Below are 18,495 nucleotides of genomic sequence, written 5' to 3' on the forward strand. Positions count from 1 at the left end.
GGGCAGGCAGTCTTCCCAATGATACTGCTAAATTATAGCCTGGTATTAATAATAATAATAATAACAGTATTCATAATAATAGCAATTTGCATTGATATAGATTGATGAGATGTCTTCCTCATAACAATCCGATGAGATATTATCCCTCTGAACAGGTGAGGAAAAAAGAAAACACGAAGGGGTGAAGGGACTTGTGTCTCCTGGTACAGTAACTGAGGTTAATAGAATGAGAGGCAAATAGAGCCCTAAGCTCCTAGCTGGCTTCTCGTCAAGAAGACCTGACTTCCAGTTTAGTTTCACATACGAACTAGTTTGGGTAAATCACTTACTCCCCCTATTTTCCTTAATTCATAGGAGAAAGAAATAGTAAAATAAATAAGTTCTCTAAACCTGTCTTCAGCTCAGACTAAATGAGAAAAAAAAGGAAAACCAGGATGGAACAAGGATCACAAAATCCCGTATTGGATCACAGAGAGGCAGACGCGACTGGACTACTGGACAACAACGATAGAGCCCTAGGTATGGAAGTGCCCATCTCCCACCCGTCACGATTCCCTTTTTGAGAATCCCTAAAAGTTGACCCTCCATTCCAATCTTACTGGATCACAAAGAGGCGGACACGACTGGACAATAAATAACAATAAAGCCCTAGGTATGGAAATGCCATTTTTAGGAATCTATTCTGATCTCCCACCCATCATAGGACTCCCTAAATGATGACCCTCCATTCCAGTCTTACTGGATCACAAAGAAGCAGATGAGACTGGACTACTGGAAAACAACAGTAGAGCCCTAGGTATGGAAGTGTGTATCTCCCACCTATCATAGGACTCCCTTTTTGAGAATCCCTGAAAGATGACCCTCCATTCCAATCTTACTGGATCACAAAGAAGCAGATGAGACTGGACTACTGGACAACAACAGTAGAGCCCTAGGTATGGAAGTGCCCATCTCCCACCCATCACAGGACTCATTTTTTGAGAACCCCTGAAAGATGACCCTGTATTTCCAGTCTCATCCTGAACCCTCCTTTGAGAAGTAACTAATTTCTTTGTCAGATAACTCTTAAAACAATTCTTCCTTTTATTGAGCCAATGGCTGTCTCTTTGCATCATCCATCCCTAGATCCTAGTTCGGCCCTCTGGGCTCAGGCAGAACAAATATGATTCCTTAGACAGGTGTCCCAGTGGATGGAGCACTGGGTCTGGAGTTAGGAGGACTTGAGTTCAAATTCAGCCTCTAATATTTACTAGTTGTGTGACTTTGGTATTGCTGTTTGCCTTAGTTTCCTCATCTGTAAAATAGGGCTAATAATAGCAGGTACCAGGATTGTTGTGAGAATCAAATGATACCATAATTATAAGACAATCAGCACAGTGCTTGGCACAAAGGATTCAGTATATAAATTGTTGTTATTATTATTTCATATCACAGCCCTTCAAAGAACTGAAGACAGCTGCCATGTCCTTTTTCCTCTCAATTTAGAAAGCAATGGGTGGACAGTACCGAGAGGCAGATTTAGGCTTGAAACAGGACAAAACTTCCTAACAGGGAGAGCTATCCCAGAGAGGAAAAAGTTGCCTCCAGAGGGGGAGGACAGTTTTCTCATGGAGGTGGTCAAGCAAAGGATGACTATTCATTGACTCTGTCAATGACGAGAGGCATGTTCCAGTGTGGCTTGGACCCACCGGCTGCTGTGTAAAGTTCCTCCCCATCCTGAAATGCTGTGACTTCCATCATAGCAGTCAGGATTTGAACTCTCATTTCCTACTTTATCCAGTGCTCTACCTATTCAACCACCCTACCTTCATGTCATGGTGCTGTGTCAGTAGATAATCCAACTACCTCTTCATTTGCATTTTTAGGCATTTACATTTAAATATAGCTTTGTCTGTTGTTCTGGAAATTTTTTTTTTTTTCTTTTTAAAGAAAGACCTTTAACAGAAAAAGTTGAGAACTGTTTCAGTTTCCTGGTGCCAGCTTATTCCTAGATTGGGAACACACAGCTCGCTCATCGTGAGTTTCCTCCCTTCACTAGGAAAGTGGAGCTCCCATCTCCATAACATTTTCCCTCGTCGAGTGTTGGGTCTGTCAAGAACAACCCTGGCTGGCAGCTCCTGGCGGGCGATCTAGGACTGAGTGAAATATCAAGGTCTAGGCTGAGAAAGATTTAAAGGCAAGAGGGAAGCAAAGAGTTGGGGGGGAGGGGGTCTTATATCTGGTAAAAGATCAGACTGAGCTAAAATCTTTATGAACATCTGGCTTCCTCTGTCGAGTTTTCCTCAGCTGATGGCCCCTTCCACCGACCCCCTCCCATCCCTTACTGCCGCCTCCGTCTTGAGGGCCTCCCAGTAAAATATTTCAAGCAACCTAATAATCACAGCCATCCATAATCCTAAACTGGGGATGTGACTGTACTGTGAGGGACAATCCTGCTAATAGTCCCCTTACCCGTCTCGTGTTTTCTTTTTTCCTCACCTGTTCTGAGGGATAATGATATCTCATCAAATTATTATGAGGAAGATACCTCGTCAATCTATATAAATGTAAATTGCTACTTGAAGAGCTCCCCTCACAATAACTCTAGGAAGTAGGAAGTACCAGGATTATAATCTCCATTTTACACCAAGATTAGGAGGTTAATTGACTTAAATAATAATGATAATAATAATAGCAGAAATGATGATAATAATAATGATAGCAAATATGTACAGAGTGCTTACTATGTGCCGGCAACTATGCTAAGAAGTTACAAATATCTCATTTGATCCTCAGGAAGTAGGTGCCATTATTAGCCCCATTTTATACATGAGGAAACTGAAGTGAAGTGACTTGGCCAGGATCACACAGCTTGTAAGTATCTGAGGTCATATTTGAACTCAGATCCTCCTGACTCCGAGCCACTGAAGTGCCCAGCCACACAGCTAGTAAGTGTTAGAGCAGGGATTGGAATCTAGGTCTCTCAATGCCAAATTCAATTAGTGTTTTTTGTATTTCTCCAAGCTGATGCTTAATTTGCTGTTATTTGGGAGACACAGGAAGGGACGAGTAAAAAAAAACAAATAAAAAAAAAACATCCTGGGTTTCCTTGGGGAGGGGAGAAATGATGGTGGTGGTCATGTAGGGTTTGGTAAACATGGAAGGGTAGTGGGAGCTTGAGCTTTGAAAGGGTCATCAATCAGGGGGTCGATGAAAGAAACAAAAATATAAACCTTACTGTATCACCCCACCCATCCTTTATATTCCCTTCGGATCGGCGAGAGTATGATACCTGGAGCTGGCGGCAATACTGCAGGTGTGAGTAAGGCACTGGGAGCATTCTCCCCCTTCCCCTCACCTGATGCTGCCCATCAGTCAATCAGCATGTATTTAATTCTTACTGTATGCTGGCAATGGGGAGCCTTTGATCTAGGACTGGACTGGAAGTAATAATATGTATATAAGTAGATGCATACAATATATACACACAGAGTACGTAGAAGGGGATGTGATGAGAGGGTGAAGACACTGGTATCTGAGACAATGGGAAAGATCTTTGCAAAAGGGGAAATTTGAGCTAAGTTAGGAAGGAAGTCAGGGAAGCTAGTTGTGGGATCCAGGAGGAATAGTATTCCAGACATGGGGGAAAACCAAAAACATGGAGAGGGAAGATAGAGTCACAAGGGAGGAACAGCTAATACATGATAATAAAGAGGCTTTGGAGGGGTTGGAGAAATGATTTGCTCCTCTCTTAGGTACATTAAAAGAGGCCTATGAAAAGACATCCAAAGATATCTCTTTGGAATTCTGCTGATGTTCAATCATTTCAGGCTTGTCCAACTCTTTGTTTTGGGTTTTCTTGGCAGAGATATTGGAATGGTTTGCCATTTGTTTCTCCAGGTGAGGAAACTGAGGCAGAATGAAGTGACTTGACCAGGGTCACACATCGAATAAAGATCACAGGGATCCCCAAAATAAAAAATCTAAGCAACTCTTGATTTTAGGGATTCTTCGAGACACTTGAATATCGCACCATATTCACTTTTGCTTCATTCGATATTGTATCAACTCATATTTGAAACATATGCTTTTGTAGCCAGTATGCTGACCTTGGTTGGCTCAATGCCATAATCTATGAAAGAGGCTCACAGACCTGACTTTACTGTTTGTTGACTGTGACTTTGCCAAGTTTTTTGCCTATTTTGGGACTCAATTTCCCGATCTGCAAATTGAGAAGCTTGGACTAGATAGCTTTTGAGGCTCCTCTTAACTCAGTTCTCTTCTTGTTGAATAGAACATTTTCAGGTTTCTTTAAAAATGTTTATGCATAGGGGGCAGCTAGTTGGTGTAGTGGATAGAGCACCAGCCCTGAAGTCGGGAGGATCTGAGTTCAAATCTGGCCTCAGTCACTTAACCCCAATTGCCTCAGCACAAAAAACAAAAACAAACAAATAAAAATAAAACAAAAAAAAGTTTATGCACAGATTGCTACCTTTGTGGCATTAAAATGATCTTTTGAAAGTCTCCATTGATCTCTGACTATTGTATCATCTGTGGGAGATTGTGTTTGCTCTATTGCTCTTGGCCAAGGGCATGGCTAATGAGGAATCAGGGGATTCTCTGGGAATAGGAAATGAATTACAAAAGATCCACGTTGGTATCATGACTCAGAATGCATATTCTTTGGAGTTCAGCCCAAGGGTTGCATGACGTAGCCAAAGGGTGCTTAGTCATGTGCAAAGAGAACTGGGTTTACTGTCCCAAGACCTGGCTATAGTTTGATTCAGCAGAATGAATATTTCTTGTAAACCCATTGCGTGGGGGCACCTGTGCTAGGCAAAAGCGAAAGATAGCCCCGCCTTCAATGACTGACATTCTCCTTGGAGACTGGTTGCCAAACCGACAAGAGAATGTGTGGTCATTTGAGTTGGCTAAGAACACTTACAATTAAGAGCATCATGAGAGGCTCCATGTAAACATGAATGAAGCTAGGGGTGGTGAGAGGATGAGGTGAAAATGGAGCGCAATATGGACATGGATCACAGCTTGTATGAATGTGGGAAGATGGGAAATGGAAGGCAAAGGTTTGGGACAATAAACAGTCCAGTCGGGGTGGGGGTGGGGAATAGGGTTATGGGACAAATACGCATTCTGAAAAGGAGGCATAGAACCAGAATGTAAAAGATTTTATAGGAAATACGTTGCTGCTTAGTCATGTCCAACTCTTCATGACCCTATTTGGAGTTTTCATGGTGGAGATACTGGAGGACTTGGCCATTTCCTTTTCTAGCTCATTTTATAGATCAGGAAACAGAGGCAAACTGGGTCAAGTGACTTGTCCAGAGTCACCTAGCTAGGAAATATTTGAGGCCAAATTTGTAGTCCTGAAGAGTTTTCCTGATTCCAAGACCAGTGTTCTATTCATGGTGCCACAAGTCCAAATGCCAAGTCTCCTAGGGTTGGACTCCTGCACGGTGTCCTTGACAAGTGGTCGTCCAGCCTTTGCCGGAGGATCTCCAGCGAGGGGGAAGCCACTGCTCTGGATGAGCAGAACCTAAGTGACCCCAGGCTGTAGAGTAATAAAAATGGCCAGAATCTATAGAGTTTCAGGTTTGTTCTTAACAGTCTCAGTGTGGTTTTGAGCTACTGCAACTTAAAATACGACTCGGGGACATCCTCTAATACCTCATTAGGAAGAGAGCTGGAGGTAGAAGGAGGGGGAAGGAGGAAAAGTGATGTCATGATTATGTATGATGTTTCTACTAATTTAATTAATTCAAGAACTATTTCTTACATGCCTGGAAATATCCCTGGCTCTTAGGACTTGGAGACATTTTGGAGATTGTCTAGTTTTTCAACAATATAATAAGAGAATTTGGTCTCTGGAGTCAGAAGATCTGGATTCAAGTTTTACCTTAGACCTGGGACATCATGGTCAAGTCAGCTTTCCTGAACCTCAATACCCCCATCTGTGGAATTAGGGGCTTGCCCTATGTAGCTTCTCAGGGCCCCTCCAGTCATTGACTCATCATCCCATGATCCCATGAATGAGCTCCATGAATGGAGTTCAAATCCTGCCTCTGCCTCTAGGCAAGTTTCCTCACCTGTGAAATGGGTACAGCAGTATCTGTAGCCCCTTCCTTATAGGATTTCTGTGACACTTAATTGATCAAACATAGTCACTTTAAAGCACAATATAAATAAATGGCCAGGATTATTTTTGGAGATGAAGAAGCGGAACCTCAGAAAGTGACTTGTTAATGTCATGTAGCTCAATATGTAGCTGAGCTGGCTCAGAAGGACTGAGGTCTCCACATTTCTACTAAAGTATTTTCATTTCAATGGGTTCAGAACCTTAAGAGAAAAGGATGAGGATTTAATCTTGGCCTCCATCAATCAATAAGCATTTATTAAGCATCACCTGTATGTCTAATCGGGATCTCCTGGTTTCCTTCAAGTTCCAGCTAAAACCCCATTGTTTATAACAAACTTTTCCACATTCCCCTTCATGCTAATACTTTTCTTCTGTCATTATCTCCAAGGTATATAACTTGATTGGATGTAGTGGTTTGCATATAGTCTCCCCCACTGGACTGTGTGAGCTCCTTAACAGTTGAGGACCCCTCCTCTTTTTTTGCCTTTCTTTGTATTCTTGGCTTTAACACACTTCCTGGTACATAGTAGGTGCTTAATAAATGCTTGTTGACTGACTGATTGCCAGACACTCTATTAGACATTAGCCAGTAGGTGGGGAGACCTTGGTTCTTCTCCCTTCCCTTTGGGAATCACTCCCCAACTTCCTTCAGGTTGATTCTGCAGTTAATTTTAGTTATGCCTTAGCTCTTTTCGAGTCAACCTGATAAATTTTCGTTTTAAGCCCTCACTATGTACCAGGTCCCCCACTAACACCCTCTGGGCTCTTCCTATGGGGGAGAAGTCATTCTCAGATCATGAAATCTCAGAGATGGAAAAGACTGTGGAGACCAGTCAGCCCAAGAGTCTCCTTCTGAGACCTTCGACAAGTGCTCACTCAGCCCCTGGTGGGAGATTTCAGATCTTGCCAAGCCAAACTTGAGTGGGTCTGTTGATAGTCTGTTGACCAGAGTCCAGCCTGTCTGAAGGTAGTGAGTACCATAGCTGAATGCTAGCTGGCACAGTGGGTAGAGAGCTGGACCTGGAGTCAGGAAGACCTGAATTCCAATACATGACCTCCAACAAGATGATTAACCCTTTGTGCCTTCCTTTCCTGATCTCCATGGCAATATGGATTTTGGTGGAAGGAATAATGGTGACTAAGCTAGAGAAGACTGGGATAGAACATGAGAGATAGCAACAAGTGGCCATGGGTTGCTTTCCAGTGGGCTCTCTCAGTGGAGGTAAAGTTGGAACAAGGACATGCTGGGTAGGATGGAGTGAGGATTCTTGTCCCAGTGACACTTGACTTGACTGATCGGTGAGCTCCCTCCCGGCTCTGGGATTCTGGGATCATGTGAAGGAGGCAGACAAGGCTTCTGCTGCAACTTCTTCCCTTTTCTTGGAAAAAGAAACTGCCATTCTGGGTCCCTCTAAGTAATTACACTATCATATTCCGCAACGGATTAATCCTGACCTGGGACTGGCAGATGTCCCAGGACAATGAAATAGAACCAAGATGGGCCATATCCCCTTTCTGAAATGGAAGTGGCCTCTCAAGTGACTTGGACGATAGACTTCAGGGGGAGAAAGCATAAGAAAAGATGTGCAATGGAACTGTCAATGACTCATGGCCACATTGACAGGAATTCAAATAAATGATGAGATGGCCTTTTCAGGTATTTGCCGGTGCCTGTTTAGCTCTGGGGCATGTGGGCTTCCTTCATGAAAGGCTATCCCAGAATCACAGAATTTGAGAGCTAGAAGGGGCCCCTCATCTAGCCCATCCCTGAAAAGAATCGCCCCATCCTGGGTCTCACAGGTGGTCATTTAGCTTTTGATGGAAGACTTGGAGGATGGAGAACTCAGAATTTCCTCGGCCTAAATCTGCCTCTTGGAAAAGTCACTTAGCACCTCGAGGTCTCACCCTCTGAGGCTGAGCCGTAGAAATTGAAAGCTTTTTCTTCATGACAGCCTTGGAAGCCTTGAAGACAGATATTCTAGTCCCTGACACTTCTCTTCTCTTAGATAAACATTCCCAGTTTCTTCAACTGATCTTTGTTTGGAATAAACATGAGGCCTTTTCCCATCCCAGTTGACTTCCTCTCCATGGGCTCCAGTGTATTAATATAAGCTGATCAACATACTTCCTCAACTTGCCCTCTGGGCAACTCGCTTCATCCCTGCTTGTGTTATTTCCTGGCTTGTGAGATAGAGATCAGACCATCCTGTACCTAATAAGGTTTGTTGTGAGGATCAAGTGAGATTAATATTTGTAGTGTTTAACACGGTGCCTGGCACATAGTAGGTACAATGAAAATATTCCTTCCCCCAAACTGTAGTGCTTAGAACTGAAAACAATACTCCAGATGTATTTGGTACAAGGCAGATGATAGTAAATAACAGACTCCTTTTCTTGGAAAGTAAGCTTCTCTTTATGTTGCTCAAGATCACACTGGCTTTTCTGGGTGTGTGTGTGGGGGTATCATACTGTTGTTTTCTACTAAGCTTGCAGTCCACTAAAACCTCCAGATCTTTATCAGACCAAATACTACCTTCTCCACTAATCATTTTAATTGTGGAGTTTCTTAAAGCCACTTCCTATGTGTGGGCTCATCCCCTCATTAAACACATCTAATTCTTCTTTCATTCAGATGCCAAAGTACAGGTTTGACCATGTTACCCTTTCCCTTCCCTCCCTCCATTATTCCCATTGGCTTCCCAGTACCACCAGGAGAAAATGGAAAGCTCTCTGTTTGGCTTCTAAAGCCCTCCCCCCCAGCCCCTTCCTACAGTCCACTTCTTCTCACATGTTTCTCCTCTCCATGTATTATACGATCCAGCCACCCTCACCTCCATTTTGGAGGTAAGTGTTCTTTTCACATGTTGTCAGAGGAGACAAAGCCCCCAAAAGGAAAACACACATCTGCCCGTGCTTTCAACAGTGTGGCTTCTATCTATTCTGAGAAATTACCTCTTGAGTTTCCTGCTAGGTCCAGGTGACTGGGGCAGGGAGAGAGAGTTGGGTCTAGGACTAACCGTAATCAGCCAAGGTCTATGTACTCTGAGGACCATGATCCACCTGGATAAGAGGTAGACTTATATGCATAATGTCTGTCTATTATGCCTTTCCTCACTCTACCAAAACTGCTTTGGAATGGTTAAGGCTGTATTTATGTGATGGAAGGAACAGTTTGGCCAAGGGTGGGAGCTTCCACACCTCATACAATTTCCTAATGCCTTCTTATTCCCTTGGATCTGGTTGGTGGGGGACAAATGTGCCCCATTTTGCTAACCTTCCTTTTCAGCTGGGATTCTCTGTTCATGTGGCTCATGTTGGCCACAATCCTTGTCTCTGATGGCTTCCTCTTCAACAGCCCAAAGAATGAGGGAGGGAGAAAGGCAGAGGGGGATTGTATCCTGCCACCAAGGAGAGCAAAAACATGATGGAGACAGAGAGAGAAGTGGAGAGAAAGGAGAGACACAGACCGAAGGAGACACTTTGTCCAGCCTAATAGTTGCAGTTTAAGTCCCTCCTAGGTTCATGTTATTTATAGCTTGAAGGAGTTTTAGAGATTCACTATTGAATTGAATAAGCTTTTATTAAATGTGTATAAACGGGCAATTCATTTTACCCTGTTTGCCTCAGCTTCCTCATCTGTAAAATGAGTTGGAGAAGGAAACGACAAACCATTCTAGTATGTTTGCTGGTTGCTGGAGATACAGGGAGCTAGTTTTGTAATAGGAAAACAACCCATACAAAATAAAAGGCAAAGTAAAAATAATTTGGCAGTAAAAGGGGACACGAACAATTGAGGGGGGCAGAATCAGGAAAGATGGTAAAGGTAGACGGAGATTGAACTAGAGTTGAGTATTGAAGGGAGTCGGGGATTTCAAACGTAGAGATGAGAAGGGAGGGCTATGAAAAGATGTGAAGATGGGAGATGACTTTTGTGTAACGGTAGAGTAAGTCTTTCAGTTTGGTTCAACCCTTCCCTTTCCCCCAAAGCTTAGGTGTGAAATAACTTGATTAACTGGGGTCCAAGGACTCTTGGTCCTCTCTCTTTCTCCAACTTGGCTGGGAGAAGTTTTCTCAATGTCTTTTTTTAGCTCCTTTGTAGAGAAATATCAAGTCCACCTGGGGCTTGATCACAAGGTCTGGATGGAGGCCAGGGGATGGTAACAACCCGAGCGGCAATAGGGTTAACAAGTCCTCTGTTATGACTGGGAACGTTTGCAGTCCTATAAATAACTCTATCAATATTGTGATAATGGCACTTTAAAGAGGTCTCTTTCACAAGTGTGCCATGTTGGAGAGACCGCAGCTGCACTCATTAATTCTGAAGGGTTCCTCACTCTCTGTACAACTTGCAGGTGTAACAATGCGACTGTTGACTGGGGGAAAGTTGAGATAGCGAGAAGATTAAGAAAAAGGTTAGGAGCACATTGTTGGTTTCTCTATTGTGTCTGCCATAATGAAAACAAACGATAATAGCTTAATTGGAAATGAAAAAAAAAAGCAAAATATAACTTAGTTAGAGATTTCCGTTCTCTTGTGCAAACGGCTCCTTCCCCTCCACCCTTTTCCAAGAACAAGTATCATAATTGACAGCAGTATATCTTCTGATAATTAATTGCAGTAAATTATCACTTGGCACAAAGAAGGCATAATCGTAATTAATTTGCAACCTTCCCAGCCTAACGCTGAATTGGAAATGGCTTTGCCATCATTTTTCCAAGCTAGGGACTCGAGAGCGACCTTCGCCGCCCTCCCGAGAGGGCACTTCCACAGTCGATGGCTAATGTTGAATCCTTTGGTCTTTTCTTTGCTTGAGTCACTTGAGTCACAAGTCCAGGGCTTGATTTTTTCTCTTTTATCTCTAAGCTTTTGTAGTGGCGTTGATGAAGAGGAAGCTATCAGATGAGACCAGATGTTCTCCTCCATTTTTACCCTTCAAGCTATCTCCTCCAGGAAGCTTTGAGAATTATGAGTTATAATAGCTAACCTTTATATATGACTTCAAAGTTTGTGTGTATTATCTCATCAGATCCTCGCAACAACCCTGTGCAGTAGATGTTATTATTCTCCTCATGTTACAGATGTGGACACTGAGATGGAGAGAAGTTGTTCAAAGTCCCCATAGCTAAATATCTAAGGTAGAATCAGAATTCTGTTCTTTCTGATTCTGAGCCCAGGGGGTCTATTCTGCCTTTTGGAATCTCTACTTTTCTTTAAAATATATTGAGAACCTGGAAAGACTTCTATGAACTGATGCTGAGTGAAGTGAGCAGAACCAGGAGAATATTGCACCTAGTGAACGACAACATTGTATGAGGATCAACTAGTATAGACTTAGTTCTTCTCAGCAAAATAATGCTATGATAACTCCCAAAGACTTGAGATGGAAAATACCATCCACAGTCAGAGAAAGAACTATGGAGTTTGAATGCAGACAGAAATTATTTTCATTTTTTTTCCTTTCTTGTGCTTTTCCCCTTTTGTTCTGATTCTTCTTTCACAATACAACCAAGGTGGAAATATATTTAATGTGATTGTACGTGTATAACACATATTAATCGCTTGCCATCTTAAGGAACTGGGGAGAGGAAGGAAGGAAAGATATATGGAACTCAAAAAACTTATAAAAGTGAATGTTGAAAACTTTACACATAATGGAAAAAAAATAAAATACATATTTAGAAGTCAACTCCAATAGGACACCATCTCCCTTTCAATACATGATGATTAATAATGGTTTTCTCTCAGAAATTATTTTGTATTTAATATTTATGTATTTTGTGTTTTCTTATCTGCGTTTGTTGTTTTCTGTCAGCATAACGGAAGCCCTTTGAGAGTAGGGACTGATGTCCTTTTTATCTTTGCATCCTTAGTACCTGGCACATAGTAGGTGCTCACCAACTCTTTGCTGAATTGAGTCAACCAAAGTAGACGTGCTCACTCTCTTTCTAGCTCCTAGATCTTGGTTCCATTGCAATCTCTCTTTTCCTATGAATTCCATCGCTGACCTCATGGATTTCTTTAGGGAGGTAATTATTAAGAATCTATCCAAGGGTACAGTCTCAGAGTGATTACAGTAGAACAAGGTCCAGCCAAATTGGCCCACAATTAATTAGAAACAGAAGTTAGAAATAAAAACTCTTTTCACTGGATCCCAGGGAACTGTTTATATTCCATGGAAGCGTCTGTTAGAACAAATCATTAAGCTATAAAAGATTACATCTGGGCTAGGATGAAAGTCAGACTGATTCATTAACCCAAATGGGGGCTGAGAGATTACTGACATTGGCAGGGCTGCTTGGTTGATCAAAGAATCAGGGAATACGGTAACTGGATGACCCCAACTAAAACCATCTCCTCACCATTTGGGAAATAGATCAACTTGAAAGAACTAAGAGGATACAGAATTATTTTTGTCCATATGGCAGATAAATTAGGCCTCCCAGCTTTGGCCCGAGTTTGGTCATGAGAAGGGCAGCTAGGGGGTGCCATCATGCACAGAGCCTGGAGTCAGAGCATTCGTCTTTGGGGGTTCAAATCTAGATTCAAAACACTTAGTAGCTGTGTGACCTTGAGCATGGCACTTCACCTTGTTCGCCTCAGTTTCCTGATCTGTAAAATGAGCTGGAGAAGGAAATGGCAAACCACTCCAGTCTCTCTGTCAAGAAAACGTTACAAATGGGGGTCACCAAAAGTCAGACGTGAGTGAAAAGTGATTGGACAATATAGTCATGAAAAGTGGGATGAGAAATATTTTACCCAAAACACAAAATGGGATTTCCCTATGCAGGAGGCCTTCTGGTTTGGTTCAATTTGATATTGCTAACAAAAGTGAGTATTAATATAAGATTATAATAATAACATAAGATTTACAAATATCTCATTTTATTCTCACAATAACTCTGGGGAGGTGAGATGCTATTTGTAAATCTTATTACTATAATCTTATATAAATCATATTAATACTCACTTTTGTTATCAATATCAAATTGAACTTCGTCCATAAAATGGGAAACTAAGACAAAGAGAGCGTAAATGACTGCTCAGAATTACACAGCTGGTAAGTGCCAAAGTCTAGATTTAAACTTCCTGGTTCTCCCAGATCCAATACAATATCGACCCTAACACCAGCTACCCACTTGTGTGTCTACTCTGCGTGGGAAGGACTCGGTCTTGGAGTCAATAAGGTGTGGATTCAAGTCTGGCATCTTAAACACATTATCTGTCTGACCATAGGCAAGTCATTTCACATGGCGGCATTCTGGGTAATTGCCTCCAGATTATAAGTTCCATACACCCTGGTATCAGTGGAGGGAGCTTCACATGAAGAATTAATTCCCTAAAGTGATTAATAGTGATATAAGTCAGGCCTGGCCTTCCCTCACCCAGCCCACCTTCAACAGCAACAACAAAAGAGGGCTAAGCATTGTGCTCAGTCCTTCCATTGTACAGATGAGTTTCCAGTGGATGTAGAGAATAGGGACCAGATGGGAGAGATCATGAAGAGACAAGATAGAGAAAAAAGCAGGCTGAATTTACAACCAGAAACTCTCCTCACTGCTGCTCTGGCTGGAGAGCTGATCTATCTATCAAGGGTGTCTGCTTGGAGAGGGAATAAATAAATCTGTCTGGATCCAAGGCTTTCCATTCCAAAAGAAAGGTCAACAACCAAATCCTTGCAGTTGAGTGGAACTGGGGCCGGCGGGGACCATGTCCACAGTATCAGCACCATACCAAAGACTTCATGTGGAACAAACCTTAGACCCAGCAGTTGTGCTTAAGGAGTATTCCGTCTCACAACCCGAGGTTTGGTTCCATGAAAAAAGGACTGGATTTTTCATCACTAGAGTCTGCATTAACTTCTGGCATTGGTCACTCATTGTCACTTACTTTGGGGTACTTTCTGTGCCTTGGTTTACTCATCTGTAAAATGAGATTAGAGGAGGTGTCCCCTTCTAACTCGACATAGAGGGTATTGTGTAAAATGAGGGGGCAGGACTAGAGTGGTCCGCTTCAGCTCTTGGTCTATGACTCCAAGATGAGGCAGAAAAAGCCTACTATGTGTGGCTTAGTGTGGGTGAATCTTGGAACCTGGGTTCCTTTGCTGAAGGCACGATTTTTACAAGGCAAATAGGGACGGGGAAATCTGGATGTTGGGATTTGGTGATGGGATGGATCCTAGATAAAAGCTGATGGGATAGCTTTCTATGGATGTCATATATATGTGTGTGTGTGTGTGTGTGTGTGTGTATACACACACATATACACACATGCAGAATTGCACATTACCTTGTGATTTTTGCCTTTCTTTGTATCTCCAGTCCTTAGCATAAGAGTTCCTGGCATACAGCAGGTGCTTACTAAGTGCTTTTTGATTGTGATTTATGATGAGGAAGAAATTCTTACTCAGATACAGGTTGAACAGACCGCCAAGGGTTAGAGAAGAGATTTCAGGAGGTGCTAGTCCTCCCTAAACACTCCATCCACCCCAACAGACGTCACCTGTGGCTCCAAGAAGCCGGAGCATTCTCAGTGGCTACAGTCCAGTAAGCCCACCAACACAAACAAGCTAAACCGGGTTGACGCTCAGAGCTATGGGATACTTAGGAGGATGTCCTCGCCAATCACGTGAAGTCTTTCTTTGGCAGAATGGATGGATGAGAATAATCTGTCGCGACGGCCGCGAAGGTGGCCCAAGCGGGAATGTGGAGCGCTTAGATCTTGGTTAGGTATTGAAGCCACCAAGGTCATCCAGTGCATTCTGGGCCATTGCCAGTTGCCTTGACTTTGGTCCTGCCACAGGATTTTGATGACTCAGGAAGAGAGAATGAAGCTGAGGACTTTATGCAATTCTACCTCACTAATCCTATTCACGGCAAGTTAAGACCTCCCCCATGATGTCGTTGGACCCCTTGGAAAACGAAGTGTCCAATGGAAAATGAAGGCTGAACAACAATAACAAGAACAGATTTTAGGAGAGAGGAAGTCTATGGATGTAGATGGAAAAAAAATTACATCTTTCTTTTCACTACCCTGGGGTTTCCTTTGTAACTGTATGTATTTTATGTGACACATTTAAGCACTTTATTCTGAGAAGGGGTCCAGAGGAACCCCCCCCCCCCCAATCTGCCAAAGGAGTCCAGGGCACAGAAACATTAAACACTCTTCAACTAGATGGTCCCTGAGGCTCCTTTCCTGAGACAATTTCTTTTGTGGAGAAGGTGGAGACCTTCCAGGGAGGATGGGTTTCCTCATTTGGGAGTTCTCTGTGTAGATGAAAACTTAAGTCTGATCTCTATCCTTATCCCATCTAGTCTGACCTCATTTCACAGAAAAGGAAACTGAGGCCCTGGGAAGGGGATTGACTGAAACCACACAGATCCCATAGGATGGTTCATCTTTGTAATTTATATGACCACTTCCTGCTCTAAATCTCGCGATACTCTAATCTATCTTCTGTGAAATGGAGAGCCTGGTACTCCCCACTCCCAGGGCTGCCAGGAGGATCCAGTGGACTGATTTCCATCTGCATGAGGCCTTTTGGCCTGAGAACTCTGGGAGCTTGGATGAGCCAGGCCATCTTGGGAGAGGAAGAGGAGACCTTTCCACTCATGGCTAAGGGGCTTTGTCAGACACGCCCTTGGGTATTTTCATCCCTGCTTCTTACTAGAATATCAATGTTCTGAAGAAGGGAAGAAAAGAAATTAGCTAATAGGAAAAGCAGTAAAGCCAGACCTTCTGAGTCCTCGTCTCTGGGCCAGTGCCATGGAAACCTCTAAGTTCTGACTTCCTTTGCCTCGCGCCTGGATGTGGTGCCTAATGCCCAGCTCCCAGAGATCTTTGGTTCAGATCATAGCCATTTTTGTCCCCACCTTCACAGCATTGAAGGCTGTGATTTGGGGGGTCCTGGGAAGGCATGTGGAGGAAGGGACAAAGCAGGCTATGGGCTGTGGTACCAAGTCATTTAGAATTGAGCCCAGCTCGTTGGCACTCAATTCATACCTATGCAAAGATAATATGGCACAAGGGCTTGAGTAGATAAATAATAGAAATCCAGAATCATAGAGCTAAGGCTGATGTGGACCCAGAAGTCATTGAATCCAATCCCTTCATTTTTCAGATGGGGAAATTGAGGCTCAGGAAGGTAAAATGACTGAGGATACTAGATCTAGAGGAGCCATCTAGTCTGACCTCATTTCACAGAAAAGGAAACCGAGGCCCTGCGAAGGGGATTGACTGAGACCATACAGATCGCCCAAATAATCCTGGCTCTAGGGCTGAAGGGTCCCTACATAGCATCTAGTCCCACTGCCTCATTCAAGGCCTAGAGAGGCTAAGGGTTCATTCACAAGTCACCCAGATAGTAAATGTAGGATCTTAGAACTGGAGGAGCTTGTGTAGGGGAAAGGGCAGATTTAGAATCTAAGAACCCAGGTTTAAACCTGTGACCTTGGGCAGGTCACTTCCTATCTCTGGGACTTCATCTATAAAATGAGATTAGACTTGATTCCGAAGTTCTCTTCTGGTTCTCAATTCTATTTTGGGCTGATTAATCAGGGCATCCATCTCTCCTTGGAAGAATGACTGATTGCGTTTTTCTTTAATGGAGGATTCTGTGATGTACTGGAAGGCAGCAATGAACAGGGAGCTGGATTCTAGATCTGGCTCTCCCAGCGTATAGAATAAGGAAAATCATTTGCTCAACCCGGGATTTAATTCTAGGTGGCACAGTGCATAGAACACAGGGCCTGGAGTCAGAAAGACTCATCCTCCTGAGTTCAAATCTGACTTCAGACACTTACTAGATGTGAGACCTTGGACAATTCACCTTACCCTCGTTGCCTCAGATTCCTCATCTTAAAATGAGCTGGAGAAGGAAATGGCAAACCACTCTAATATGTTTGCAAAGAAAAACCCAAATGTGGTTTGGGCAGGACTGAAACAACTGAAGGGTAACAAATGTATCTCAGTCTCTTCCGCCCTCCTTCCCTTTTTTCCTTCCTCCCTCCCTCCATCTCTTCCTTCCTCCCTTTTTCTCTCTTCCTTCCTTCCTTCCTTCCTTCCCTCCTTCCCTCTCTCCTTCCTTCCTTCCTTCCCTCTCTTCTTCCTTCCTTCCTTCTTTCCTTCCTTCCTTCCTCCTTCTCTCCTTCCCTCTCTCCTTCCTTCCTTCCCCCTCTCCTTCCTTCCTTCCCTCTCTCCTTCCTTCCTTCCCTCTCTCCTTCCTTCTTTCCCTCTCTCCTTCCTTCCTTCCTTCATTTCTTCCTTCCTTCCCTCCTTCTCTCCTCCCCTCTCTTCTTCCTTCCTTCCTTCCCTCTCTCCTTCCTTCTTCCTTCCTTCCTTCCTTCCTTCCTTCCTTCCTTCCTTCTTTCCTTCCTTCCTTCCTTCCTTCCTTCCTTCCTTCCTCCTTCCTTCCCTCTCTTCTTCCTTCCTTCCCTCCTTCTCTCCTTCCCTCCTTCCCTCTCTCCTTCCTTCCTTCTTCCTTCATTCCTTCCTTCCTTCTTTCCTTCCCTCCTTCTTTCTTTGAAACATCTTTTATTTTGAGATGATTACAACTTAGACACCTTCTAAAGTCATTTGACCATGGAACAGCAGGACTGCCAGGAATGAAAGGTCTCCTCACTGGTCCATAACACACGCGATGGTTTACATTCTGCTCCTCCTGCCTCTGAGTTTAGCCTAATGTCAGTTCTCTGCTTGGCAGGGCTCAGGGGCTGTCTCCATGCCTTTTCAACACCTAGCATGGTTTTGGCCCAGGGGAATGGGAATGTTTGTTATTATTCATGAGCCACGATAATGGCAAAAAGGGCAAACCTTTTGAGAAACTGGTTTTTGGTCTTGAGTGAAACAACCTGTCTCTTCTGACCTGCCAGGGTTCAGAATGGCCCAGAATGCTTATGCCTGTGGGGTTTGAAGCTATAATAAAGGCAGAGTTGTAGAACTGTTCAAATCTAGGCATAAACAAAGAAAGAAAAAGAGGAGGAAGAGAGAGACAGAGACATACAGAGAAATAAAGAAACAGAGACAGAAACAGAGTGACACAGAGAGGCAGGAAGGGTAGATCAATGAAAAAGTATAAAGGGAATAATAAGGAATAATGAAGACACTAAAAAGGAAGAAAGAAAGGAGAAAATAAGTAAAGAAAAAATGAAGAAGGAAGCAAGAGGAAAAAGAATGGAAGAAAAAACAAATGAAAAAGAAGTAATAAGACAGGTAGGAAGAAAACAAAGAAAAAGAAAGGGTAATAAAAAGAAAAAGAAATAAAAGGGAGGAAGATAGGATGGAAAAAGAAAGAAAAGAGAAGGAAGGAAAGAGGAGGAAGAGAGGGAGAAAAAGAAGGAAGGAAAAGCGAAAGAAAGGAGAGAGGC

At 43.1% G+C, this 18,495-nt stretch overlaps 1 long non-coding RNA gene across 4 annotated transcripts in view; it reads left to right on the plus strand.

Moving 5' to 3' along the window:
• The window catches only part of LOC127563229 (uncharacterized), an 80,420-nt gene that overhangs the window by 32,442 nt on the left and 29,483 nt on the right, over nucleotides 1–18,495 (plus strand). The window contains exon 3 of one of the 4 annotated variants that reach the window (XR_007953928.1): nucleotides 355–1,038. The exons of 1 other annotated variant lie outside the window; for it this stretch is intronic. This is a non-coding gene — a long non-coding RNA (uncharacterized LOC127563229). The remainder of the gene's footprint in view (nucleotides 1–354; nucleotides 1,039–18,495) is intronic. 2 more of the 4 variants (XR_007953931.1, XR_007953930.1) reach the window with 2 other exon arrangements.

This window comes from Antechinus flavipes, chromosome 4 (assembly GCF_016432865.1).
Source record: "Antechinus flavipes isolate AdamAnt ecotype Samford, QLD, Australia chromosome 4, AdamAnt_v2, whole genome shotgun sequence".
Lineage (NCBI taxonomy): Eukaryota > Metazoa > Chordata > Mammalia > Dasyuromorphia > Dasyuridae > Antechinus > Antechinus flavipes.